Here is a 26,867-nt window from a genome sequence, read left to right as displayed (position 1 = left end):
TGTGGAAAGTGTAAACTGAATAAACCCTTTCCTCCCCAACTTGCTTCTTGGTCATGATGTTTTGTCTAGGAATAGAACCCCTGACTAAGACAGATGGCCTGCATGATGATTGGTATAGCCAACATCTTCACTGAATCCAGAATCACCTAAGATAAAAGCTACTGGGAACACTTTTGAGGGAGTGTTTGGTTAGGTCATGCCTATAGGGGACTTTTCTTTACATTAATTGAGATGGGAAGACATGCCCACTGTGGGTGGTACCCTTCCCTGTCTGGGATTCTTGATTATATAAGTCAAAATAAACTAAGCAGCTTCATGCATTCATGCTCTCTGCTTTATGATTGTAGATATAATTTGACTAGCTTCTTCAAGCTTCAAGCTGACTTGACTCCCAGCCATGATGGACTGAACCTGTGAACTGTGAACCAAAATAAATGCTGTTAACATTCTGCCTAAGCTCTGCCCCAAAATTACCTGTCAACAACCAGGTATGTTCTGCCCCACAGTTAATTCCAACAGCCAGGTATGTCTGACTCAGTATAAAAGGGGCTGCTTGCCCCTCCTTGGTATCTTGCTCTCTTGATTTCTCTTTCTTTTGCTCTTGCTTTTCTCTTCCCCCTTCTCTCCCCATTCCCTTCCCCCATTTCTGTCCATGTGCACATGGCCAGCCTCTACTCCTCTACTTCTCTTCTCTTTTCCTCTTCCCCTTCCCCTCCTTCCCCTTCCCCTCCTTCCCTTTCCCCTCCTTCCCCTCCTTCCCTTTCCCCTCCTTCCCCCTCTTCCCTTTCTTCCTCTTCTTCCCCTTCTTTCTTCCCTTTCCCCTTCCTTTTCTTCCCCTTCCCCTTCTTCCCCTTCCCTTCCCCTTTTTCTCCATCCCCTTCTTCCCCTTCCCACTCCTTCTCTCTCTCTCTCTCTCTCTCTCTCTCTCTCTCTCTCTCTCTCTCTCTCTCTCTCCTCTTAACTTCCCTCCCCACACCCATAATAAACTCTATACATCCAATGGCTGGTCCCTCAGGGGGAAGGGATACCTCAACATGGGTCCACCGAGGCACCTCTTCTCCCATACTTGACTACACCTCCATAAAACATATCCCCTCACTTTTTATCTTTTAATAAACACATCAAGTGCTTTCTCCTGTAAGTTGTCCTCTCCTTTACAGCATCTCCCATTGAATTCATTCCTCTGGTTTCTTTTTACTTATGTATTCTCTTATTTTCATCTAGAATTATTTAACAGAAACATGCTTATAACAGTGATTGAGAAGATTTTGGGTCAGGGAAATACATTTAAGACTTAGACTTATGTTGTATTTAATTCCATGTAGTTAATAGGTTAAAAATAAAAGTTTGGTTCTGAGGTTTCTAGCTCTAGATCTTGAAAAAGGTCAGATTTTAATTTTAAATATAAAATTGTGAATTAAAAGTAGAAGTGGTCAAAGAGGAACAATGTAGCACACCTTCATTATACAGAGTCTTTTTTGCATGAACACTATGGGAAGTATTTCCAGTAATGTTAGTCTAATGTGAGCGTCTGGCTCGCCAGCAAGAAAGATGCCTCAACAGGATCCTTCTGCACACGTTTATTGGGAGAGCTTGATTGCAGAGGCAAAAAGACCCCGAGCCCAGAACTGGCGCTGCTTATATAGGCCTAGGAGAGGCGTATCCACACCTGATTGGTTATGCTTTCAGTACCTCATTTACATGTCTACACCCAATTGGTTATGCTCTCAGTACCTCATTTACATGCCCCAGGCCAGGCAGTGACTTGGCAAAAAACTCTACTGAACATGCACACATTGGTTGTTTACCCAAACTTATGGGTGGTGGCCAGCGGTAGCCAGTGCCACCTTGTAATGGCATATATGGCTTTCCACAGTCTGTGATCTCTTCTTGGCACTCAACTCTTGCCATTGTAGTCTTTTACCCTACTTAATTATTAGCCTTGGTTCTGACTGAATTTGCCCTGTTTTCTGTGTCCTGTCTCTTTCTTTAAGTAGTGAAGATTCATATATGGAAAATGCTATGAGCAAAATAAGTGTGCCAAAAAACCAAATTCTTGATCAATAAAGCCTTTGAGAAGACTCAGTTCTCTCTGATGGAATCACCATGCCTGACCTAAAGCTGTACTACAGAGCAATTGTGATAAAAAATGCATGGTACTGGTATAAAGACAGACAAGTAGACCAATGGAATAGAATTGAATACCCAGAAATGAACCCACACATGTATGGTCACTTGATCTTTGACAAGGGAGCAAAAACCATCCAGTGGAAAAAAGACAGCATTTTCAACAAATGATGCTGGCACAACTGGCAGTTAACATGTAGAAGAATGTGAATTGATCCATTCCTATCTCCTTGTACTAAGGTCAAATCTAAGTGGATCAAGGAACTCTACATAAAACCAGAGACACCAGGAGGGCTTTGCCTGAGCATCGGCGGGAGACATCTTGGTTCTGGGACTCCTCCAAGAGTAGTCTGCACAGGTGAGAGTGTGGACTACAGAAGCTAACAGCTTCTGGGACAGGCGGGAGCCACAGAGCCTCTGAGGAAGCCCCCTTTTCGGGCTCCAGACATCCGGGCACCTACCCTGCAAGAGGATAGGTGTCCACCCTGCCTGGGAGGGCTTTGCAGGAGCACCTGGGGGAGCTATCTTGGTTCCCGGATCCCTCCAAGACTAGTCAGTACAGTTGAGAGTGTGAACTACAGAAGCTAACAGCTTCTGGGACAGGCCGAAGCAACACAGCTTCCGGGACAGGTCCTGTTTTGGGTCTTCATCTTCGGCCAGGAGGGAGGCCCGAATGCCAGATATCTGTGCACATTCCCTATAAGAGGAGAGCTTGCCTGCAGAGAGTGATCTGACCACTGAAACTCAGAGGAGAGAGTTAGTCTCCCAGGTCTGCTGATAGAGGCTAACAGAATCACGAGAGGAAAAATCTCTAACCAGAGACAACTATAACAACTAACTCCAGAGATTACCAGATTGTGAAAGGTAAATGTAAGTATCTTACTAACAGAAACCAAGACCACTCACCATCATCAGAACCTAGCACTCCCATCTCATTCAGTCCAGGGCACCCCAACACACCTGAAAAGCTAGAGCTGGATTTAAAAGCATATCTCATGATGATGGTAGAGGACATCAAGAAGGACTTTAATAACTGAGTAAAGAAATACAGGAGAACACTACTAAACAGGTAGAAGCCCTTAAAGAGGAAGCACAAAATCCCTTAAAGAATTGCAAGAAAACACAACCAAACAGGTGATGGAATTGAATAAAACCATCCAACCTAAAAAGGGAAGTAGACACAATAAAGAAATCTCAAAGTAAGGCAACGCTGGAGATAGAAACCTTAGGAAAGAAATCTGGAAACATAGATGTGAGCATCAGCAACAGAATACAAGAGATGGAAGAGAGAATCTCAGGTGCAGAAGATTCCATAGAGAACATTGGCACAACAATCAAAGAAAATGGAAAATGCAAAAGGTTCCTAACTCAAAACATCTAGGAAATACAGGACAGAAAGAGAAGACCAAACCTATGGATAATAGGAGTTGATGAGAATGAAGATTTTCAAATTAAAGGGCCAGCAAATATCTTCAACAAAATCATAGAAGAAAACTACCCAATCCTAAAGAAAGACATGCCCATGAACATACAAGAAGCCTACAGAACCCCAAATAGACTGGACCAGAAAAGAAATTCCTCCCAACACATAATAACCAGAACAACAAATGCACTAAATAAAGATAGAATATTAAAAGCAGCAAGGGAGAAAGGTCAAGTAACATATAAAGGCAAGCCTATCAGAATTTCACCAGATTTTTCTCCAGAGACTATGAAAGCCAGAAGAGCCTGGACAGATGTTATACAGACACTAAGAGAACACAAATGCCAGCCCAGGCTACTATACCCTGCCAAACTCTCAATTACCTTAGATGGAGAAAAAAAATAATCCACGACTGAACCAAAATCACACATTATCTTTCCACGATTCCTGCCCTTCAAAGGATAATAACAGAAAAAAAAACCAATACAAGGACAGAAAGCATGTCCTAGAAAAAGCAAGAAGGTAATCCCTCAATAAACCTAAAAGAAGACAGCCACAAGAACAGAATGCCAACTTTAACAACAAAAAATAATAGGAAGCAACAATTACTTTTCCTTAATATCTCTTAATATCAATGGACTCAACTCCCCAATAAAAATACATAGACTAACAGACTGGCTACACAAACAGGACCCAACTTTTTGCTGCTTACAGGGAACTCATCTCAGGGAAAAAGACACTACCTCACAATGAAAGGCTAGAAAACAATTTTCCAAACAAATGGTCTGAAGAAACAAGCTGGAGTAGCCATTCAAATATCTAATAAAATTGACTTCCAATCCAAAGTCATCAAAAAATACAATGATGGGCACTTCATACTCATCAAAGGTAAAATCTTCCAAGAGGAACTCTCAATTCTGAATATCTATGCTCCAAATGCAAGGGCAGCCACTTTCATTAAAGACACTTTAGTAAAGCTCAAAGCACACATTGCACCTCACACAATAATAGTGGGATACTTCAACATACCACTTTCATCAATGGACAGATCATGGAAACAGAAACTAAATAGGGACACAGTGAAACTAACAGAAGTTATGAAACAAATAGATCTAACAGATATCTACAGAACATTTTATCCTAAAACAAATAGATATACCTTCTTCTCAGCACCTCATGGTACCTTCTCCACAATTGACTACATAACTGGTCACAAAACTAGCCTCAAAATATACAAAAATATTGAAATTGTCCCATGCATCCTATCAGATCACCATGGACTAAGGCTGATCTTCAACAACAAAATAAATAATAGAAAGCCAACATTCATGTGGACACTGAACAACACTCTTCTCAATGATACCTTGGCTGAACAATACTCTTCTCAATGATACCTTGGTCAAGGAAGGAATAAAGAAAGAAATTAAGGACTTTTTGGAGTTTAATGAAAATGAAGCCACAACATACCCAAACTTATGGGACACAATGAAAGCATTTCTAAGAGGAAAACTCATAGCTCTGAATGCCTCCAAAAAGAAGCTAGAGAGAGCACACATTAGCAGCTTGACAACAAATCTAAAAGCTCTAGAACAAAAGGAACCAAATTCACCCAAGAGGAGTAGACTGCAGAAAATAATCAAACTCAGGGGTGAAATCAACCAAGTAGAAACAAGAAGACTATTCAAAGAATCAACCAAATGAGGAGCTGGTTCATTGTGAAAATCAACAAGATAGATAAACCCTTAGCCAGACTCACTAGAGGGCACAGGGAAAGCATCCTAATTAACAAAATCAGAAATCAAAAATGAGACATAACAACAGATCCTGAAGAAATCCAGAACACAATCAGATCCTTCTACAAAAGGCTATAATCAACAAAACTGGAGAACCTGGATGAAATGGACAAATTTCTAGACAGATACCAGGTACCAAAGTTAAATCAGGATCAGGTTAATGATCTAAATAGTCCTATAACCCCTAAAGAAATAGAAGCAGTCATTAATAGTCTCCCAACCAAAAAAAAGCCCAAGACTAGAAGGGTTTAGTGCAGAGTTCTATCAGACCTTCAAAGAAGAGCTAATCCCAGTTCTTCACAAACTATTCCACAAAATAGAAACAGAAGGAACTCTACCCAACTCATTCTATGAAGCCACAATTACTCTGATACCTAAACCACAAAAAGAACCAACAAAGGTAGAGAACTTCAGACCAATTTCCCTTATTAATATCAATGCAAAAATCCTCAAAAAGTTCTCGCTTACCGAATCCAAGAACACATCAAAACAATCATCCATCCTGACCAAGTAGGATTCATTACAGGGATGCAGGGATGGTTCGATACAGAAATCCATCAACATAACCCAGTATATAAATCAAGTCAAAGACAAAAACCACATGATCATCTTGTTAGATGTGGAGAAAGCATTTGACAAGATCCAACACCCATTCATAATAAAAGTCTTGGAAAGATCAGGAATTCAAGGCCCATACCTAAACATGATAAAAGCAATCTACAGCAAACCAGTAGCTAACATCAAAGTAAATGGTGAGAAGCTGGAAGCAATCCCACTAAAATCAGGGACTAGAGAAGGCTGCCCACTTTCTCTCTTCCTATTCAACATTGTACTTGAAGTCCTAGCTAGAGTAATTTGACAACAAAAGGAGATCAAGGGTATACAAATTGGCAAGGAAGAAGTCAAAATATCACTTTTTGCAGATGATATGATAGTATATAAAAGTGACCCTAAAAATTCCACCAGAGAACTCCTAAGCCTGATAAACAGCTTCAGTGAAATAGCTGGATATAAAATTAACTCAAACAAGTCAATGGCCTTTCTGTACACAAAGGATAAACAGGCTGAGAAGGGAAACAACACCCTTCTCAATACTCACAAATAATATAAAATACCTTAGTGTGACTCTAACTAAGGAAGTGAAAGATCTGTATGATAAGAACATCAAGTCTCTGAAGAAAGAAATTAAAGAAGATCTGAGAAGATGGAAAGATCTCCCATGCTCATGGATTGGCAGGATCAATATAGTAAAAATGGCTATCTTGCCAAAATCAATCTACAGATACAATGCAATCCCCATCAAAATTCCAACTCAATTCCTCAAGGAATTAGCAAGGGCAATCTGCAAATTCATCTGGAATAACAAAAAACCTAGGATAGCAAAAACTCTTCTCAAGGATAAAAGAACTTCTGGTGGAATCACCATGCCTGACCTAAAGCTGTACTACAGAGCAATTGTGATAAAAAATGCATGGTACTGGTATAAGGACAGACAAGTAGACCAATGGAATAGAATTGAAGACCCAGAAATGAACCCACACATGTATGGTCACTTTATCTTTGACAACGGAGCAAAAACCATCCAGTGGAAAAAAGACAGCATTTTCAACAAATGATGCTGGCACAACTGGCAGTTATCATGTAGAAGAATGTGAATTGATCCATTCCTATCTCCTTGTACTAAGGTCAAATCTAAGTGGAATTAAGGAACTCGACATAAAACCAGAGACACTGAAACTTATAGAGGAGAAAGTAGGGAAAAGCCTCAAAGATATTGGTATAGGGGAATAATTCCTGAATAGAACAGCAATGGTTTGTGCTGTAAGATTGAGAATCAACAAATGGGACCTCATAAAATTGCAAAGCTTTTGCAAGGCAAAAGACACCATCAATAAGACAAAAAGGCCACCAACAGATTGGGAAAGCATCTTTACCTATCCTAAATCAGATAGGGGACTAATATCCAATATATATAACGAACTCAAGAAGGTAGACTCCAGAAAATCAAATAACCCCATTAAAATATGGGGCTCAGAGCTAAACAAAGAATTCTCACCTGAGGAATACCGAATGGCAGAGAAGCACCTGAAAAAATGTTCAACATCTTTAATCATCAGGGAAATGCAACTCAAAACAACCCTGAGATTTCACCTCACACCAGTCAGAATGGCTAAGATCAAAAATTCAGGTGACAGCAGATGCTGGCAAGGATGTGGAGAAAGAGGAACACTCCTCCATTGTTGGTGGGATTGCAAGCTTGTACAACCACTCTGGAAATCAGTCTGGCGGTTCCTTAGAAAATTGGACATAGTACTACCGGAGGATCCTGCAATACCTCTCCTGGGCATATATCCAGAGGATGTTCCAACCAGTAAGGAAGACATATGCTCCACTATGTTCATAGCAGCCTTATTTATAATAGCCAGAATCTGGAAAGAACCCAGATGCCCCTCAACAGAGGAATGGATACAGAAAATATGGTACATTTACACAATGGAGTACTACTCAGCTATTAAAAGGAATGAATTTATGAAATTCCTAGGCAAATGGATGGACCTGGCGGGCATCATCCTGAGTGAGGTAACCCAATCACAAAAGAACTCACATAATATGTACTCACTGATAAGTGGGTATTAGCCCAGATACTTAGAATACCCAAGATATGTTTTGATTTGTGAAACACATGAAACTCAAGAAGAACGAAGACCAAAGTGTGGATACTTTGCCCCTCTTAGAACTGGGAACAAAACACCCATGGAAGGAGTTACAGAGACAAAGTTTGGAGCTGAAACAAAAGGATGGACCATCTAGAGACTGCCATACCCGGGGATCCATCCCATAATCAGCCTCCAAATGCTGACACCATTGCATACTAATTAGCAAGATTTTGCTGAAAGAACCCAGATATAGTTGTCTCTTGTGAGGCTATGCCAGGGCCTAGTAAACATAGAAGTGGATGCTCACAGTAAGATAACAGGACCCCCAATGGAGGAACTAGAGAAAGTACCCAAGGAACTAAAGGGATCTGCAACCCTATAGGTGGAACAATAATATGAACTAACCATTATCCCCTGGAGCTCTTGACTCTAGCTGCATATGTATCAGAAGATGGCCTAGTCGGCCATTAGTGGAAAGAGAGGCCCATTGGTCTTGCAAACTTTATATGCCTCCGTACAGGGGAAAGTCAGGGCCAAGAAGTGGGAGTTGGGGGGAGGATATGGGGGACTTTTGGGATAACACTAGAAATATAAGGGAAGAAAATACCTAATTAAAAAAAATAGAAAAAAAAAGTAGACTTAGTTCTAAGTACTGCTGATGGAGGACCTGCTTGGCTTTCTTATAAGGTACCAAGTTGTTTCCTTCCCATGTAGGAGCACAGCATGAATTTGCAGCACTGAATAGATGGCAAAGAAATTCAGACAAAGCAAAAGGTAACTGTAAAGATGTTGATTTCTTACTCTTGCATCAATTCACATACTCATCTACCTAGGAAGGTTAGAATGGTATTCTAATGACCTTTTGAGATGCTGATGAAAGAGCCTGTAATATATCTCTCATTATCTTTTGCAACCATGATGTTGAACTCAGCAATCCCGAGCCCTGCAGTCTGTTCTTCATGGGGGGAAATGGAAGTAATATAAATTAAGTTGTTCCTCCTCTAGAGAAAAATAGAAAGGCGGGCGGCTTTCAGCCAAGAGATCATCAAACTAATAAAGACTTCTCCTCAGCCACCTGATCCCACATCTCTAAAGAAATGCCCATGATTTTTAGAGGACCAATTCATAAGATAGGCATACTGTCCTTTTGAAAATATGAGTTACTTACAAATACACTTTTATCAAGTTGCACAGTATTTTACTTCTTTTAAAACAATATTTTCTAACAAATATAATTTCAACAGAATTTGCAACCCTATCTTTGAAATTGTAATTAAGCTGTCCTTGGGGTGTGAAGGATTAAGGGAAAGTGTTAGTGATAAATAATAGAAACTGGCAGGGATTGGAAGGTTTAAATATTCTCATTGTTAATAGTGAGTGAATTTAGTAGAGGCAGGTCAGACCCAGATAAATTTGGAGCCATAGCTCCAATTTCTATACAATGGAATTAAAATTGGGAGGCATCTTGTGTCTGGAATGTACTGAATATCTTTCTTTTTATAGCAAATGGTACTTTTGATACTTGTCATTTTTTTTTTAATTGTTATAGCTCACGGCATAAAACAAAGAAATTCTCATCAGTAAGCAATCTATTTTGAGTTTAGATCCTGAAATAAGACAGAGAACCATGAGGAGACGAAGGAAAAAAAACTAATGAGAAAGAATATTCTGCTAATTATAACATTATTTCTAACCTTTGAAGGAATTATTTAGCAAATTGCTGAAGTTTAAAGCTTACATTATACTCCCATTACACTAGCAAAGCCCAGTAATGTCCTGTTTCTAGTTGAAAACTATGATAATTGTCAAATTAACAACTCAAGTAACTGGAATAGTTGAATGAGCTTATTGAGCCAATGTATCACCTTGTTTTTATAAACTATCAAGCAGAGACAGACTATTTTCATTACTTTGGATGCCTTAAAAATACATTTATTAATTGTTCTCCTGGAGACAGATAAGTCCAAAATTAAGGTGTTGGCTGATCTGGTGTCTGGAGAGGTCCTGCCTCCTGATTTGCACATGGCCACCTTCTCTTGGTGACCTACCCTATCAGAAACCAGGGGAAAGTGATGTCATTGCTTTCCCCCAGGAAGGCTTTTGCAGACAGATTTCTTGGCTTTGGAGACCTCAGAAAAAGATGACAGAGAAGAAAGAAGTAAGATTAATGACAGTAGAAGCCACCATGTACCTGAAAGGGCTAGTGTGATGAGTACACTAAGCACTTCAGAGAGCTTCCAGAAGGCTATTGGGATTTTGAAATGGGTCTGGAGCCCTATAAGGGTGGCTGGGTGCTCAGTCAGAGAGCATGGTGTTGATCTTTGAACATGGCATTTACTTAATAGCCACTGTGATGAGTGAGGCAAAGGATTATAGAAGTTAAGACACAACTTCTGAGTCAGGAGGATTAAGAAGATTGTCTATACTTAGTACTTTTCTTCATGTTTTGATGTGTGTTTCCTGACAAGCTGATGTTATTTTTTTCTATGTTTTCATATGTATCTGTGGTACATGTGTGTATGTGTGAGGACACTTGTGAGCATGATTTTTGTGAGTACATATGGTTGCATATGTACACACACACACATGTGAGTTTGAGACTGGAGGTTAATTGTGGGCATCGTTCTTCAAGAATGTAACCTGTTTTTTGAGAGTGCATCTCTCTTGTTGCCTGGAAGCTCACCAAGTAGCCTAGGACACCTGGTTAGGAAGCCTCAGGGATCCTTTTGTCTCTGCCTCCACAGTGCTGGGATTCCAAAAGCGCACTGCCATGCCTGCCTGCCTGCCTGCCTCCTCCTCCTCTTCCTCCTTTTGTAAATAAAGTTTTATAAGAAGAAAGTAGTTCATTTATATATTGTGCCTGGTTGCTTTTTCACTACACAAAGATTATACAGAATGGCCCATAAAGCTGAAGTGGTTATGGCCTAGTCCTTTAAAGAAAGTGTCAATCTTGATGCTAGAGTGTGCATATGTTTATGGATTTGGGATGTTTTATTTCATGCATGCCTTCTTAAATGTGTACTCTGGTGAGCCAGCTCAGGTGTTCATGGTTGCACACTAAGTACTTGGCTGGCCATGCTGTCTCCTCAGCCTGGCTAGCTGGATTGAGATGACTCATTGTGATCCTCATTGCCTAGCTGAAGGAAATGTCATCACTTTCCTCACATGTCCAAGGTTTGTGTTAACTTTAGGAGTTAACATTCCAAGTTCAAAATTGCTGCTTCAGGAAGGTTTGTTAAGTCCTAAATGCACAATATCTATGTCCTAACTCATAGTCTTAACCTGGCAATAAGTCATTGATATTTGGGCAATGGAATTTTGGACAGCATGCATATGAACACATGAAATTTGATAATGACTTTTATATTTTAATTCAGCACTCAAGCAACAGATAATTCTCATGCTCTTAATATGATTAGCAGACATTTCCCGAGTGGCCATTTTGTTTGTGCTGTTCTAGATGTTGGAACCTGTGAATAAGGACAGACCTAATCCTCACTGCCCAACTTTATCTTCCATCATGAGGTGAATGCTCTTCGCTCCCAGGATTCAAACGGGTGACCTCCTAATCCCCAGAAGGCCGTGGTCAGAAATAGGACCTTTATGAGGTGGTAGGTTCTGATTAAGGCCCTACCTATGGAATCAGCATCCTTATAAGACCAAGGCTGAGCTATCTCCTCCATGAGCAAGCACAAAGGAAAAGCTCTAGGAAATACAAGGTGAGAAGGTACTGTTTTGTTGGGAGCTATTAAGACAACACTATTGTCCTGATCTCTAAATTGGGCCTCTCCCCCTGAGAAGAAAAGGGTCAAAAGCGGGCCACCGACACATGGATTCCGAGAACAACCACGGGATGTCCCAACCCTAAGTCATCACTGATGTCCTGACCACACCCTGATTCCACCAAGTTCCTGCTTCCCCATGTAGCTGCCAAATGAAAGAATTTCTATTGCCCCCTCCCTCCCATAAGTACTTCTCCTTTTGCTTGTATTGCCCTACCCCTCCCACTGATAAGTATCTGTACTTCCCCTTTTGCTTGTGCATTTAAACCTCGGGCCTGACTACTACATTTGGGGCCTTGATGCATTCCAGAATGGTTTCCGTGTCCTTATTCGCACAAGGCCCTCGTCCCTCTCTACCCCCCACTTGGTTCTTAGGAGGAGGTCTCCTCGAGACCCTCGAATAACTGGACCTGCTGGACGAGTCACTGTTTCACTTTTTGTGAAAAGTGTCTTTTGCTGGTTGGTTTAGAGATGGGTGGTCTCAACCTATATCTCAGACTGGCTTCAAATTCACTATGTAGCTTAGCTGGCCTCAAACTCATGACAGTCTTCTACTTCAGTTTTCCAAGTGTAGGGATTATAGGCATAGCCTACCATACTTAGCTGGCATGTATACTTTTAACCATGGAAATAAGTTAGTACTGCCAACACTTCATGACTAAAGTGAATTCGAGAAGTTCAAAAAGCCTCCTGGTGCCTATTCATCCAAGTTGTCCTGGATTTTAGAATTATCATTTTATTATAATTGTAATGTAATGGAAAAAAATGCCTGTCACTGAAAGAGTACTAAAAATAGGACTGTGTATGGTATTTATCATTTTCTACTTGAAGGAAGATCTGGAAGGAATTTGAAAGAGATACTTTATGACATGCAAATGAAAGAAATTGGCTTAGTGTAAAGGGAACTCAGGTTCCCACGGGTACCTAGCATTTCTCTTTAGTTGCTGTAGGAAGCAACTACTATAATGACATACACATATTCTATTGTGCCAAGGATTGACCTCAGCTTGGACAGGGATTCTGAAGAAGGGGTATTTGAGAGCAGAAAAAAGAAATGACTTGAAGTCAAGTTGTGTATTACAAGCTTACAGTATAAGTTCTGCTCAAGAGAACTTTCCTTGAGACAGCTTTCTAGACAGCTCGCTAGTTCTCTCTCTGTCTCTGTCTCTGTCTCTGTCTCCCTCTCTCTTTCCTAAAAGCTCTCTGGATAGCTCATCTCTTGCAGATCAAAAGCCCAGGCTTTTATTTACATATTAATTCAGTCATTACCCCAAGTTCCCATGAAACAGCATCTAATGACCCAGCCCCTTGATTCTTAGGAGACAGCAAGAACATTTTATTTTAAAGATTGCAAAAGAATTCAGAGATCTGCCTGCATTTGTTAAGCACATGCAATAAGCTAGCTGGGTGAGACCCTGCCCCCAAATTACCATTCCTACTAAACCTGGACCTTGATCTAAACCTCCCTCTATCCCAGACTAACCTTGAACTCAGGAAATTGTCAACTTGTCTGCGTTTGTATCTGCCTGCCTTTGTATTTTTCTGACAAGCTGGCTCACAGTGCAGCTGCCTCTGTTCTTTTAGGTCTGTGAATCACCTTATACAATACATATTGCATGCTTATATTTTGCATATTTGAGAAATTATATATTCTTTAACTTATGTTTTCAGAGTTCTTTCTTATTGTCTTAAGGGTTGTCTTGAAGGTCTCAGCATTTACGATTTTGCTGAGACATTAGCCACACTCTTGCCTTCTGTCTCTGGTTAAAATGGAGTCATTAACCTTGACAGAGAGGATAGTCCTCTCCAAGAAGGAACATAAAATTATATATGTATATATGTACATATTATACAAACATATGTATATATTACATATATACTTTATACAGACAAGTCTTATGCCCACACCAATCATCAACACTTGTGGAGGTCCACACCCTGCCCTGCTGGCTTTGTTCTAGGGGTGAGAATCATGTCACCCAGATTTGGCACTATCGCATGGTCTACCCCATGTTGCTTGGGAGGAGCTTAGAATCCTGGTCTGTAAAGCTATGACTCTGCTCTCTTGGCAGTTAGCACCATTTTCCTTTCTGTATCCGATTGAGCCTAGAGACACAAGAATATTAAGTATAGAGACATAGGAGTTTCCATAGTGGAGGTGGGAGACTATACCTATATTAAAGATTCTATGGCTAGTTGATGGACTATAACTTCATGGTTGTGGAGATTTGCAATGTTGCAAAAGTAGGCAAATTATCTTGGGTTATCTTTAGATTTGCTTAGTGATCACTTGTTGACCTCTTCTCTATCTAACCTAGTGTTCTTGTAGTTACTGAAGCTAAAACCATTTGTAATATATTAAAAATTAGCAGACTGCTAATTTCTATCAATCCCAAGGCTAAGAAAAATCATCAGAAAGTATCTGAAATCTATAGCAGAGATTCTCTAATTTATTGCAACCCACCTCATCGAGAGATACAATTTGGGTCATTAATCACTCACATTAATCAAGGAAACATACCCTTGTACAGTGACAGCTGTGTTTTGTATTCACAGAGATCAGGAAATCAGGGAAGACCCTTAGGGCATAAGAGTTGGTTTAGATCTGACAGATGGGAGATGGTTAGTGGAACACCCCTTCCTCTGAGTGAGAATGCTCTATACCTGGTCTCTGCCTAACATGCCATTTCATCATAGGGCCAAAGCTAGGCTGGGCTCAACAAAAAGGATATAGGTATGTCTGCTCAGTCATTTCCACTGTGAGCAATATGGTAGGGAGAGGTGGAATGTATAACAGTTCTACATAGTTATCTAGTTATGTAGAAAGATTCTTGCTCTGGGTTAGATAACAGAGGTTGTTTCGCTGAGAAAACACAATTTTGGCCTTAGAGTGAATTTGAGTATGAATACAAAATGATTCATAGTGGAAGATCATTTGTCCTCTGTCTCAATAGAAGTTCAAATTAAATAGTCACTTGAAAAGGCATATAGGAGGGATTCCAGCAGTAATTGAACTTCAGATTCATTTAAATGGGTAGTTCAATGATCTCGTTAAAATGGAAACCTGATGTTTGATTGTTCTTAAGTTATCAGTTTACTTTAATGTCTTTTTTATTTTCTTAAGGTCATGGTTACTTATTTATTATGAATGTTGTTCATTTTTAGTGCTTCAATATAACCTGAGTTAGTAGACATAATTCAAATTCGAACATAGTTAAAATGAATTATATGAGTAGATGGCAGACACAAGAAAAGCAATACAGAATTCCCATAATACTTAAAGGACATACAACCTTACAGGTTACATTAACTTTGCAAATGGGAGACCTCTGGTACTATCTACACTCTTTTTTTTTAGTCCATGCATGCATTAATTGCTGTAGACTCAATACAGGCCATCAGGTGTGCTCTCAGTAATGATTCATAAATTGTAGGAGACTGTAGCAAAACATTATTCATATGTTATGGAATATATGTTTTTGTACCTTCAGGGAAATTTTTACTGTAGCTTGTTTTCAGCCAAAGCTCCATCAAGTAGTTTTTTATCTCACTGAAAGCACTGTTTATGTGGTGGCCTCTCTGTCTAAAGCATTGAACTTAATTCTTGTCTAGTATAAAAATGTATCATTCATTGAGGATTTACTGAGTTATTATACTAAATATATTGCTGTATTTATTATACCATAGGCTATTAAACCTCTTATTAAACATCATGACAATCCTGCAACAGAGGTTTTGATTTTTATCCCATAAACATTGAGATATATACAATTTAAGTAAGTTTCCCAAAGTCATCTTGCCAGTAGATGTTGGAAAGAGAACATGAATTCAGACTTGGCTCTGAGAAGTATTATATTTATGCCATTGGACAAGTCTAGATCTGTCTTAATAGTCTAGACCTGTTTCTCAGCTAAAGAAATGAGTAACATGCAAGAATAGTAATACTAAGAATACTGACAGTAATCATTGACTATGTATTTTCTAGATGCTGAATACAATGTTGCAAATGTGATAGATACTATTCTTAAACAGACTAGCTTGTCTCTTGGCTTAGCAACTAGTATACACTTACTTCCTCCCAGAAGTTGACTCTCTCTCTCTCTCTCTCTCTCTCTCTCTCTCTCTCTCTCTCTCTCTCTCTCTCTCTCTCTCTCTCTCACACACACACACACACACACACACAACTATATGTTATTACAAATAAAATGTCTCCAACTAGCTTCTTTAAATTTATTCTAAGATAGATTAGAGTCAATGTTCTAAGTTAAAAAATTGAAGGGATTATTGTTGGAATGAGGCTGAGCTAGAATCTTTCTGTCCTCCCAGGGACATTCTACCATTGTTTCCAGGTGGATTGTGGGAAACTCACAGCCGTATGCTTGCCTCCTTAGAACTGTCTCTCTTGAATTACCATGTGGCTCTATCTTAAGGTTTTGTGGAAGGTCATATCAGGAATTTATCATTGTATGTGTTATAAAAGCACTTCTGAGAACATACTGTTCTGTAGTGTTTGGTTCCTATTTATTAAGTCCTTTGGATGGATTTTTCTGGCTAAGGCTTTGCTTGCACTAGGGAGCAAGGAAGTTTCTTTCTCTCTAGCACTAAGAATTCTGTAATCGTTGGTCTCACACTTTTCAATAAGGAAGCTTAGAATCAAATCTGAAGTCATACTACAGTAAACAATTAGGCACATTATTCCATAACATTTCTGTAACAGACAGCGGGAAGAGGAGGCTGTTTCAAAACCATGAAGATGGTAGTGAATGCTTCCTCAGCATGGGCTTTTATTTTGGAATGATTATAGACTATAGACATATTTGAAATATGGAATAAGGCAGTGCATGGCAGACAGTTCATATAACTGTGTTGGTTAGTGCTTCATACTCTCTGTGGTAGCTTCTGTCATGGCATAGTGTGATCACACACTTTAGCAAACAACACTACTGTCCTTCATGAGTGTGCTTTATACTACTGCACTGTGCCATGTACACACTTGTGCTTACATTGTCCATGAATCAAACTCTTAAATTAGATAGTAGCTTGCATTGTGTGCAGTGCAAAGCACTGCTCGTTAACTCCTACTGTGTGTAGTCACCCTACTGTGGTGTGCAGTGCCTTATCCCATGAGTGGTTCTCCATCTGACTCTATGTGTGAGCTCACATAGCACACAGCTCATTAGCCCTGAGTTTAAGCCCTATTGTTTGTGAGGGTCTCAAGAGCAGATACTCCTCTTTAAAAATTGATCACAAGGAAAGAGAATGCTCCAAATTCTTTGGAAAGAACAGAGAACAGAGTCGTTATTTTTAGCATTTACATTATTTTCCTGCCAAGTCTGTAAGGCAGAAGTTGAAGCTACAGTGAAGTTCCATGTATTGCTGCAGGAAGCTCCTGTGAGGGAGTCTGGGAAAAGGCTGTTCTTCAAAACTGAGCTGAGGCAGCACCGTGAGTGGATTTGAGATAATCCATGTCATTATGACTCTTCACCCCAAGCTCTTATCTGTGCTCAGAGTGTGGTTCTGGCTGTGTTAACTTTGTAAGCCATGTATTAGCCTTTCTCTTCTTATCCCCAGACTGCAGCTCCCCCTACAGAGGGTGATATATTTTGCTAGTGGCTAGAAAAATTTCAGAATGGGAAACCAGCGAAGATGACTCAGAGTGGCCGTAGAATAATTCTATTAGTATGCACTTTAGATTGGTGTGGAAATTTTATAGTGAAGGAAACACAACCTCAAGTGCCCGCAAAGATCTGAGTGATGTGCAGAGCAGATAGGCTTCCAAGTTCGAGATTTGGGTAGGCAAAAGGTAGATGAAATAGGTCATTAAGATCAGAAATGATACACCTAACCCTCAAGAGACTGGAGGCCCCAGTGAGTTTAGAGGTCAGGTGGGGTTGTGTGTGTGGTAGGGGGCAAGGACATATTTAATGATAAAGGATTTAAGAAAAAGAAACACATGGAAGTGAGAGAAGAGATGCTTGGCCATAGCCCCTGAATAGTTCCGACCTCCAGCCTTTCCTGCCTTTTTCCTCCTCTCCTGGAGTTGAGCTGAACGCCTCCCTGATGCATGGTAGTTATTTGGGGATCCTGTTCTCTTTCCATACCAATACAACGAAAGCAGCCGTTGATAAATATGTCTATTCTATGACTCAGAGCTACTTCAGTGAACTCCAGCACTCTAGGTTAGTTTTTGTGTTCCTATCTGTGTAAATGTGTGTATTGTTCAGTAATCCCATGAGAAGACGGCTGCAAATGCATTAGCTGCTAACACCTCAATACTTCATATCAGTTATTACCTGTAGTTTTAATTTTTTTACTTATTTGTATAAAATTTATATGAGATTATTGTCTGTCTTTGTGAATTGTAGATACATATGGGGGAGGTACATACCTATTTGTATTTTGTTTTAGATTTTGTTTGTTGATGCTTTTTTGTTGTTGTTGAGACAGTACCTTATTCTATATCCTATACTAGCATGGAAATCATAGTGACCCTCCTGCCTCAGATTCCCAAGTGCTGGGATTATAGATGGGAGCCACCATATCCAGCACATGATTGTGTTGGTTTTCCAATTTATTCTAAGTGCCAAAGCCACACAGAAAACTAGATGAAGGAAACACATTACTGACTATCGGGACTCGGTTGCCTTTCCTTTTTTTAAGGGTTCTCTTGCTTAAGTCTATCAAGGTCCTATAGCATCATTCACAGGACCAGTGTCATTCAACCTAGCAAATTCACAGCACCAGCACCAGAGCAGAGGCAGCTTCGTGTGCAGATGCAAATGAAGGGAAGTCCCATTCAAGGGACCATCCTGCTATCCCCTCCACCTCCCAGTTCTCACATACAGCTTGGGACTGTGGATTTTCTTAGCTGTCTCATCTTGTGGAGGCCAACACCAGTCTGTGGAAAGCTGTACGTCCCAGCTAGGCTTGTATTTTTTTTTTTTATTGCAGTTTCTACTCTTGGGTTAGCATTTCCTACTCAAATCCTCAACACCCATTAGCACATCTCCACACTTGCTTTAGGGCAGATGCCCCAGGAGCATCCCAGGATCTGAGATTACATTGCAGAGTGTACAAAATTGGCTGACAACCACGTGTCCCTACTCCCAGCTACCTTGGCAACTCAAGAAGACTTGGAACTCAGCTAAGGTGTAGGTCAGGGAAATAATGCCTTGTTTTCTCACTTTCTTAAGGGCGGGGGGCAGCTATGGGGTTGGGAGAGGAACCATTTACAGCCAAGAAAGAAAGAGTTGCTTTTTTTCTTCTTCCCAGAACTTTTCCTTTTCTTTAAGCGCATGAAAGCATACTTTATCTCTCGCTGTCCCTGCATTCTTTCAGACTGCTGTTTCATTTGGATTTCACATGGATTCTTTTTTTTTTTGTTTGTTTGTTTTTTTTGTTTTTTTTTTTTGAGATTCTTTTTTTTTTTTTTTTTTTTTTTATATTTTTATTACATAATTTCCTCAATTACATTTCCAATACTATCCCAAAAGTCCCCCATAGCGCCCCCCCACTTCCCTACCCACCCATTCCCATTCTTTTGGCCCTGGCATTCCCCTATATTGGGGCATATAAAGTTTGCAAGTCCAATGGGCCTCTCTTTCCATTGATGGCCGACTAGGCCATCTTTCTATACATATGCAGCTAGAGACAAGAGCTCCAGGGTTCCGGTTAGTACATCATGTTGTTCCAACAATAGGGTTGCAGATCCCTTTAGCTCCTTGGGTACTTTCTCTAGCTTCTCCATTGGGAGCCCTGTGATACATCCAATAGCTGACTGTGAACATCCACTCCTGTGTTTGCTATGCCCCGGCATCGTCTCACAAGAGACAGCTATATTTGGGTCCTTTCAGCAAGATCTTGCTAGTGTATGCAATGGTGTCAGCGTTTAGAAGCTGATTATGGGACGGATCCCTGGATACAGCAGTCTCTAAATGGTCCATCCTTTCATCACAGCTACGAACTTTGTCTCTGTAGCTCCTTCCCTGGGTGTTTTGTTCCCAATTCTAAGAAGGTGCACAGTGTCCACACTTTGGTCTTCATTCTTCTTGAGTTTCATGCGTTTAGCACATTGTATCTTATATCTTGGGTATCCTAAGTTTTGGGCTAATATCCACTTATCAATGAATACATATTGTGTGAGTTCTTTTGTGATTGTGTTACTTCACTCAAGATGATGCCCTCCAGGTCCATCCATTTGGCTAGGAATTTCATAAATTCATTCTTTTTAATAGCTGAGTAGTACTCCATTGTGTAAATGTACCATAATTTCTGTATCCATTCCTCTGTTGAGGGACATCTGGGTTCTTTCCAGCTTCTGGCTATTATAAATAGGGCTGCTATGAACATAGTGGAGCATGTGTCCTTTTTACCGGTTGGGACATCTTCTGGATATATGCCCAGGAGAGGTATTGCTGGATCCTCCGGTAGTACTATGTCCAATTTTCTGAGGAACCGCCAGACTGATTTCCAGAGTGGTTGTACAAGCTTGCAATCCCACCAACAATGGAGGAGTGTTCCTCTTTCTCCACATCCTCGCCAGCATCTGCTGTCACCTGAATTTTTGATCTTAGCCATTCTGACTGGTGTGAGGTGGAATCTCAGGGTTGTTTTGATTTGCATTTCCCTGATGATTAAGGATGTTGAACATTTTTTCAGGTGCTTCTCTGCCATTCGGTATTCCTCAGGTGAGAATTCTTTGTTCAGTTCTGAGCCCCATTTTTTAATGGGGTTATTTGACTTTCTGGAGTCCACCTTCTTGAGTTCTTTATATATATTGGATATTAGTCCCTTATCTGATTTAGGATAGGTGAAGATCCTTTCCCAATCTGTTGGTGGTTTTTTTGTCTTATTGATGGTGTCTTTAGCCTTGCAGAAGCTTTGTAGTTTCATGAGGTCCCACTTGTCAATTCTCGATCTTACAGCACAAGCCATTACTGTTCTATTGAGGAATTTTTCCCCTGTGCCCATATCTTCAAGGCTTTTCCCCACTTTCTCCTCTATAAGTTTCAGTGTCTCTGGTTTTATGTGAAGTTCCTTGATCCACTTAGACTTGACCTTAGTACAAGGAGATAGGAATGGATCGATTCGCATTCTTCTACATGTTAACAACCAGTTGTGCCAGCACCATTTGTTGAAAATGCTGTCTTTCTTCCACTGGATGTTTTTAGCTCCCTTGTCGAAGATCAAGTGACCATAGGTGTGTGGGTTCATTTCTGGGTCTTCAATTCTATTCCATTGGTCTATTTGTCTGTCACTATACCAGTACCATGCAGTTTTTATCACAATTGCTCTGTAGTAGAGCTTTAGGTCCGGCATGGTAATTCCACCAGAGGTTCTTTTATCCTTGAGAAGAGTTTTTGCTATCCTAGGTTTTTTGTTATTCCAGATGAATTTGCAGATTGCACTTTCTAATTCGTTGAAGAATTGATTTGGAATTTTGATGGGGATTGCATTGAATCTGTAGATTGCTTTTGGCAAGATAGCCATTTTTACAATGTTGATCCTGCCAATCCATGAGCATGGGAGATCTTTCCATCTTCTGAGATCTTCTATAATTTCTTTCTTCAGAGACTTGAAGTTTTTATTATACAGATCTTTCACTTCCTTAGTTAGAGTCACGCCAAGATATTTTATATTATTTGTGACTATTGAGAAGGGTGTTGTTTCCCTAATTTCTTTCTCAGCCTGTTTATTCTTTGTGTAGAGAAAGGCCATTGATTTGTTTGAGTTAATTTTATATCCAGCTACTTCACCGAAGCTGTTTATCAGGCTTAGGAGTTCTCTGGTGGAATTTTTAGGGTCACTTATATATACTATCATATCATCTGCAAAAAGTGATATTTTGACTTCCTCTTTTCCAATTTGTATCCCTTTGATCTCCTTTTGTTGTCGAATTGCTCTAGCTAGGACTTCAAGTACAATGTTGAATAGGTATGGAGAAAGTGGACAGCCTTGTCTAGTCCCTGATTTTAGAGGGATTGCTTCAAGCTTCTCACCATTTACTTTGATGTTGGCTACTGGTTTGCTGTAGATTGCTTTTATCATGTTTAGGTATGGGCCTTGAATTCCTGATCTTTCCAAGACTTTTATCATGAATGGGTGTTGGATCTTGTCAAATGCTTTTTCCGCATCTAAGGAGATGACCATGTGGTTTTTATCTTTGAGTTTGTTTATATACTGGATTACGTTGATGGATTTCCGTATATTGAACCATCCCTGCATCCCTGGGATGAAACCTACTTGGTCAGGATGGATGATTGTTTTGATGTGTTCTTGGATTCGGTTAGCAAGAACTTTATTGAGGATTTTTGCATCAATATTCATAAGGGATATTGGTCTGAAGTTTTCTATCTTTGTTGGTTCTTTTTGTGGTTTAGGTATCAGAGTAATTGTGGCTTCATAGAATGAGTTGGGTAGAGTACCTTCTGTTTCTATTTTGTGGAATAGTTTGTGAAGAACTGGGATTAGATCTTCTTTGAAGGTCTGATAGAACTCTGCACTAAACCCATCTGGTCCTGGGCTTTTTTTAGTTGGGAGACTATTAATGACTGCTTCTATTTCTTTGGGGGATATAGGGCTGTTTAGATCATTAACCTGATCTTGATTCAACTTTGGTACCTGGTATCTGTCTAGGAACTTGTCCATTTCATCCAGGTTCTCCAGTTTTGTTGAGTATAGCCTTTGGTAGAAGGATCTGATGGTGTTTTGGATGTCTTCAGGACCTGTTGTTATGTCTCCTTTTTCATTTCTGATTTTGTTAATTAGGATGCTTTCCCTGTGCCCTCTAGTGAGTCTGGCTAAGGGTTTATCTATCTTGTTGATTTTCTCAAAGAACCAGCTCCTTGATTGGTTGATTCTTTGAATAGTTTTTCTTGTTTCCACTTGGTTGATTTCACCCCTGAGTTTGATTATTTCCTGCCGTCTACTCCTCTTGGGTGAATTTGCTTCCTTTTGTTCTAGTGCTTTTAGGTGTGTTGTCAAGCTGCTAATGTGTGCTCTCTCTAGTTTCCTTTTGGAGGCACTCAGAGCTATGAGTTTTCCTCTTAAAAATGCTTTCATTGCGTCCCATAAGTTTGGGTATGTTGTGGCTTCATTTTCATTGAACTCTAAAAAGTCCTTAATTTCTTTCTTTATTCCTTCCTTGACCAAGGTATCATTGAGAAGAGTGTTGTTCAGTTTCCACGTGAAGGTTGGCTTTCTATTATTTATTTTGTTATTGAAGATCAGCCTTAGTCCATGGTGATCTGATAGGATGCATGGGACAATTTCAATATTTTTATATCTGTTGAGGCCTGTTTTGTGACCAATTATGTGGTCAATTTTGGAGAAGGTACCATGAGGTGCTGAGAAGAAGGTATATCCTTTTGTTTTAGGATAGAATGTTCTGTAGATATCTGCCAGATCCATTTGATTCATAATTTCTCTTAGTTTCACTGTGTCCCTGTTTAGATTCTGTTTCCATGATCTGTCCATTGGTGAAAGTGGTGTGTTGAAGTCTCCCACTATTATTGTATGAGGTGCAATGTGTGCTTTGAGATTTACTAAAGTTTCTTTAATGAATGTGGCTGCCTTTGTATTTGGAGCATAGATATTCAGGATTGATAGTTCCTCTTGGAGGATTTTACCTTTGATGAGTATGAAGTGTCCCTCCCTGTCTTTTTTTATGACTTTGGGTTGGAAGTCAATCTTATCAGATATTAGAATGGCTACTCCAGCTTGTTTCTTCATGCCATTTGCTTGGAGAATTGTTTTCCAGCCTTTCATTCTGAGGTAGTGTCTATCCTTTTCTCTGAGATGAGTTTCCTGTAAGCAGCAAAATGTTGGGTCTTGTTTGTGTAGCCAGTTTGTTAGTCTATGTCTTTTTATCGGGGAGTTGAGTCCATTGATATTAAGAGATATTAAGGAAAAGAAATTGGTGTTTCCTGTTATTTTTGATGTTAAAGTTGGCATTTTGTTCTTGTGGCTGTCTTCTTTTAGGTTTGTTGAGGGATTACCTTCTTGTTGATTCTAGGGCGTGGTTCCTGTCCTTGTATTGGTTTTTTTCTGTTATTATCCTTTGAAGGGCTGGATTCGTGGAGAGATAATGTGTGAATTTGGTTTTGTCGTGGAATACTTTGGTTTCTCCATCTATGTTAATTGAGAGTTTGGCTGGGTATAGTAGCCTGGGCTGGAATTTGTGTTCTTTTAGTGTCTGTATAACATCCGTCCAGGATCTTCTGGCTTTCATAGTCTCTGGTGAAAAGTCTGGTGTAATTCTGATAGGCTTGCCTTTATATGTTACTTGGCCTTTTTCTCTTACTGCTTTTAGTATTCTATCTTTATTTAGAGCATTTGTTGCTCTGATTATTATGTGTCGGGAGGTATTTCTTTTCTGATCCAGTCTATTTGGAGTTCTGTAGGCTTCTTGTATGTTCATGGGCATCTCTTTCTTTAGATTTGGGAAGTTTTCTTCTATAATTTTGTTGAAGATGTTTGCTGGTCCTTTGAGTTGAAAATCTTCATTCTCATCCACTCCTATTATCCGTAGGTTTGGTCTTCTCATTATGTCCTGTATTTCTTGGATGTTTTGAGTTAGGATCTTTTTGCATTTTCCATTTTCCTTGATTGTTGTGCCGATGTTCTCTATGGAATCTTCTGCACCTGAGATTCTCTCTTCCATCTCTTGTATTCTGTTGCTGATGCTTGCATCTATGGTTCCAGATTTCTTTCCTAGGGTTTCTATCTCCAGTGTTGCCTCATTTTGGGTTTTCTTTATTGTGTCTACTTCCCTTTTTAGGTCTAGTATGGTTTTGTTCATTTCCATCATCTGTTTGGATGTGTTTTCCTGTTTTTCTGTAAGGACTTCTACCTGTTTGATTATGTTATCATGTTTTTCTTTAAGGATTTGTAACTCTTTAGCAGTGTTCTCCTGCAATTCTTTAAGGGATTTTTGTGCTTCCTCTTTATTGTCTTCTTCCTTTTTAGCAGTGTTCTCCTGCATTTCTTTAAGTGTGTTATTAACGTCCTTCTTGAAGTCCTCTATCATCATCAGGAGATATGCTTTTAAATCCGTGTCTAGCTTTTCCGGTGTGTTGGGGTGCCCTGGACTGGGTGAAGTGGGGGTGCTGGGTTCTGATGATGGTGACTGGTCTTGGTTTCTGTTAGTACGATTATTACGTTTACCTTTCGCCATCTGGTAATCTCTGGGGTTAGTTGTTATCGTTGTCACTATTTAAAGATTGGAGCAGAAGCTGTGTTCCACTCACCAGCAGTCCCAAAATCCTGCGGCGGGGGTCGTGGGTAGCTGGCGGGTGTCAGGCAACCCTGCGCTCCCGCTACCCTGGCGCTGATCCGGCCGGGTGAGGCCTGTGGCCCTACTCAGGCTGGTTTCTGCTTCCCTAACTAATGCAGTCTCAGGTCCCGCGCAATTGGATTGGAGCAGAAGCTGTGCTCCCCTCACCAGAAGTCTTAAGATCCTGTGGCGGGTGTTGTGGGCAGTTGGCGAGTGTCCGCAGACCCTGCGCCCCAGCTGCTCAGGTGCTTTTCTGACTGGAAGAGGCTTGTGGCCCTGTGTGGGCCGGATTTCTCTCTCCCCAACCAGAGCAGTCTCAGGTCCCGCGTGATTGGACTGGAGCAGAAGCTGTGTTCCACTCACCAGCAGTCCCAAAATCCTGCGGCGGGGGTCGTGGGTAGCTGGCGGGTGTCAGGTAACCCTGCGCTCCCGCTACCCTGGCGCTGATCCGGCCGGGTGAGGCCTGTGGCCCTACTCAGGCCGGTTTCTGCTTCCCTAACTAATGCAGTCTCAGGTCCCGCGCAATTGGATTGGAGCAGAAGCTGTGTTCCACTCACCAGCAGTCCCAAAATCCTGCGGCGGGGGTCGTGGGTAGCTGGCGGGTGTCAGGCAACCCTGCGCTCCCGCTACCCCGGCGCTGATCCAGCCGGATGAGGCCTGTGGTCCTACTCAGGCCGGTTTCTGCTTCCCTAACTAATGCAGTCTCAGGTCCCGTGCAATTGGATTGGAGCAGAAGCTGTGCTCCCCTCACCAGAAGTCTTAAGATCCTGTGGCGGGTGTTGTGGGCAGTTGGCGAGTGTCAGCAGACCCTGCGCCCCAGCTGCTCCTCACATGGATTCTTAGAGGCCAGCAAAGCTTAGCACAAAGGAAGCAGAGAGGGTGGATTGCAAGGGGCCTGCTGGCTTGGGCCACCTGCAGGAAGGCACCTAGGCAGAGCACAGAGACTCTTGCGGAAACAGAGCAGTGTGCCTGCAATCTAAATCAAAGGTGTTTATAAAAAGAATTCCCTCTTTTGGACCTGAGTTCTTCCCCTCCCTGCTCAGGTCCTGCTGTCTTCCTGCTGTCACCAGGCAAGGGCTCGCAGCCTATTCATGGTTTGAAAGGCAAAAAGCTTTAAATGGTAGCATCTTTTCTGGCTCAGGTTGCTGACACCAGTTCTGCATGCAGGCCCCCATCCTGGCCAGGGGCGATTTCTCTATAGTTTTATTTTACTGCTTCAATTTCCTTAAGAAAGACAGAAAGAGAGTCTCTTACTTCTCCAGTATAATGTCTCCCATAGGAACCAACCTTAGCAATAGGCAGGAGAGCACCTGTCACTTACAAGGTCCCAGAGCCCAGCCACCCATGACAAACAGTATAAGCATGTTGGTGTGTCCTTCTGGGCTTCTATTTTAACATATTTAGGGTGGGAGCATAAGTACCCCATGCCCATTATTTCCATATTCATTGGAAATTGAGGACTTCTCAATGTAATATTATGTCTGAATAAGATTCTTTTAAGGAAAAGCAAGGGAAAACATTGGGTCCAGAAGAGGCATGAACAGAAGTCCACTCATTCTAGTAGTGTTGCATCTCAGGAGCTTCCAGAGTGGCATTGGCTTATAGTGGTTCACATTTAGAAGTATCAATTAGAAAGAGAAGTGATAATTCAGCAGCTATCTGGGAATCACTGCTTATTTCAATGAGATAAATCCTTCCAGTGCCTTCAGCTACACTGGAACTGCTCACCCTTAGTCACATACTCTGAGAAGTCTGTCACTTAGCAGTGTCACCATGATGCAAACATGATAGAGGATGGATACATAAAATTAG

The 26,867-nt window shown here is 40.7% G+C and overlaps 1 long non-coding RNA gene across 2 annotated transcripts in view; it reads left to right on the top strand.

Moving 5' to 3' along the window:
- Window positions 1-372: 372 nt before the first annotated feature.
- The window catches only part of LOC147005144 (uncharacterized), a 53,501-nt gene continuing 27,006 nt past the window's right edge, over window positions 373-26,867 (top strand). Inside the window, exons 1-4 of one of the 2 annotated variants that reach the window (XR_015046833.1) lie at window positions 373-488; window positions 2,368-2,485; window positions 8,715-8,774; window positions 11,461-11,664. This is a non-coding gene — a long non-coding RNA (uncharacterized LOC147005144). Of the gene's footprint in view, window positions 489-2,367; window positions 2,486-8,714; window positions 8,775-11,460; window positions 11,665-26,867 lie in introns of those variants that run through there. The other variant, XR_015046832.1, reaches the window with a different exon arrangement.

This window comes from Mus caroli, unplaced genomic scaffold, assembly GCF_978045245.1.
Source record: "Mus caroli unplaced genomic scaffold, Mus_caroli_1 scaffold_4, whole genome shotgun sequence".
NCBI classification, from domain to species: Eukaryota; Metazoa; Chordata; class Mammalia; order Rodentia; family Muridae; genus Mus; species Mus caroli.
This window is presented reverse-complemented; position numbering and strand designations above follow the sequence as displayed.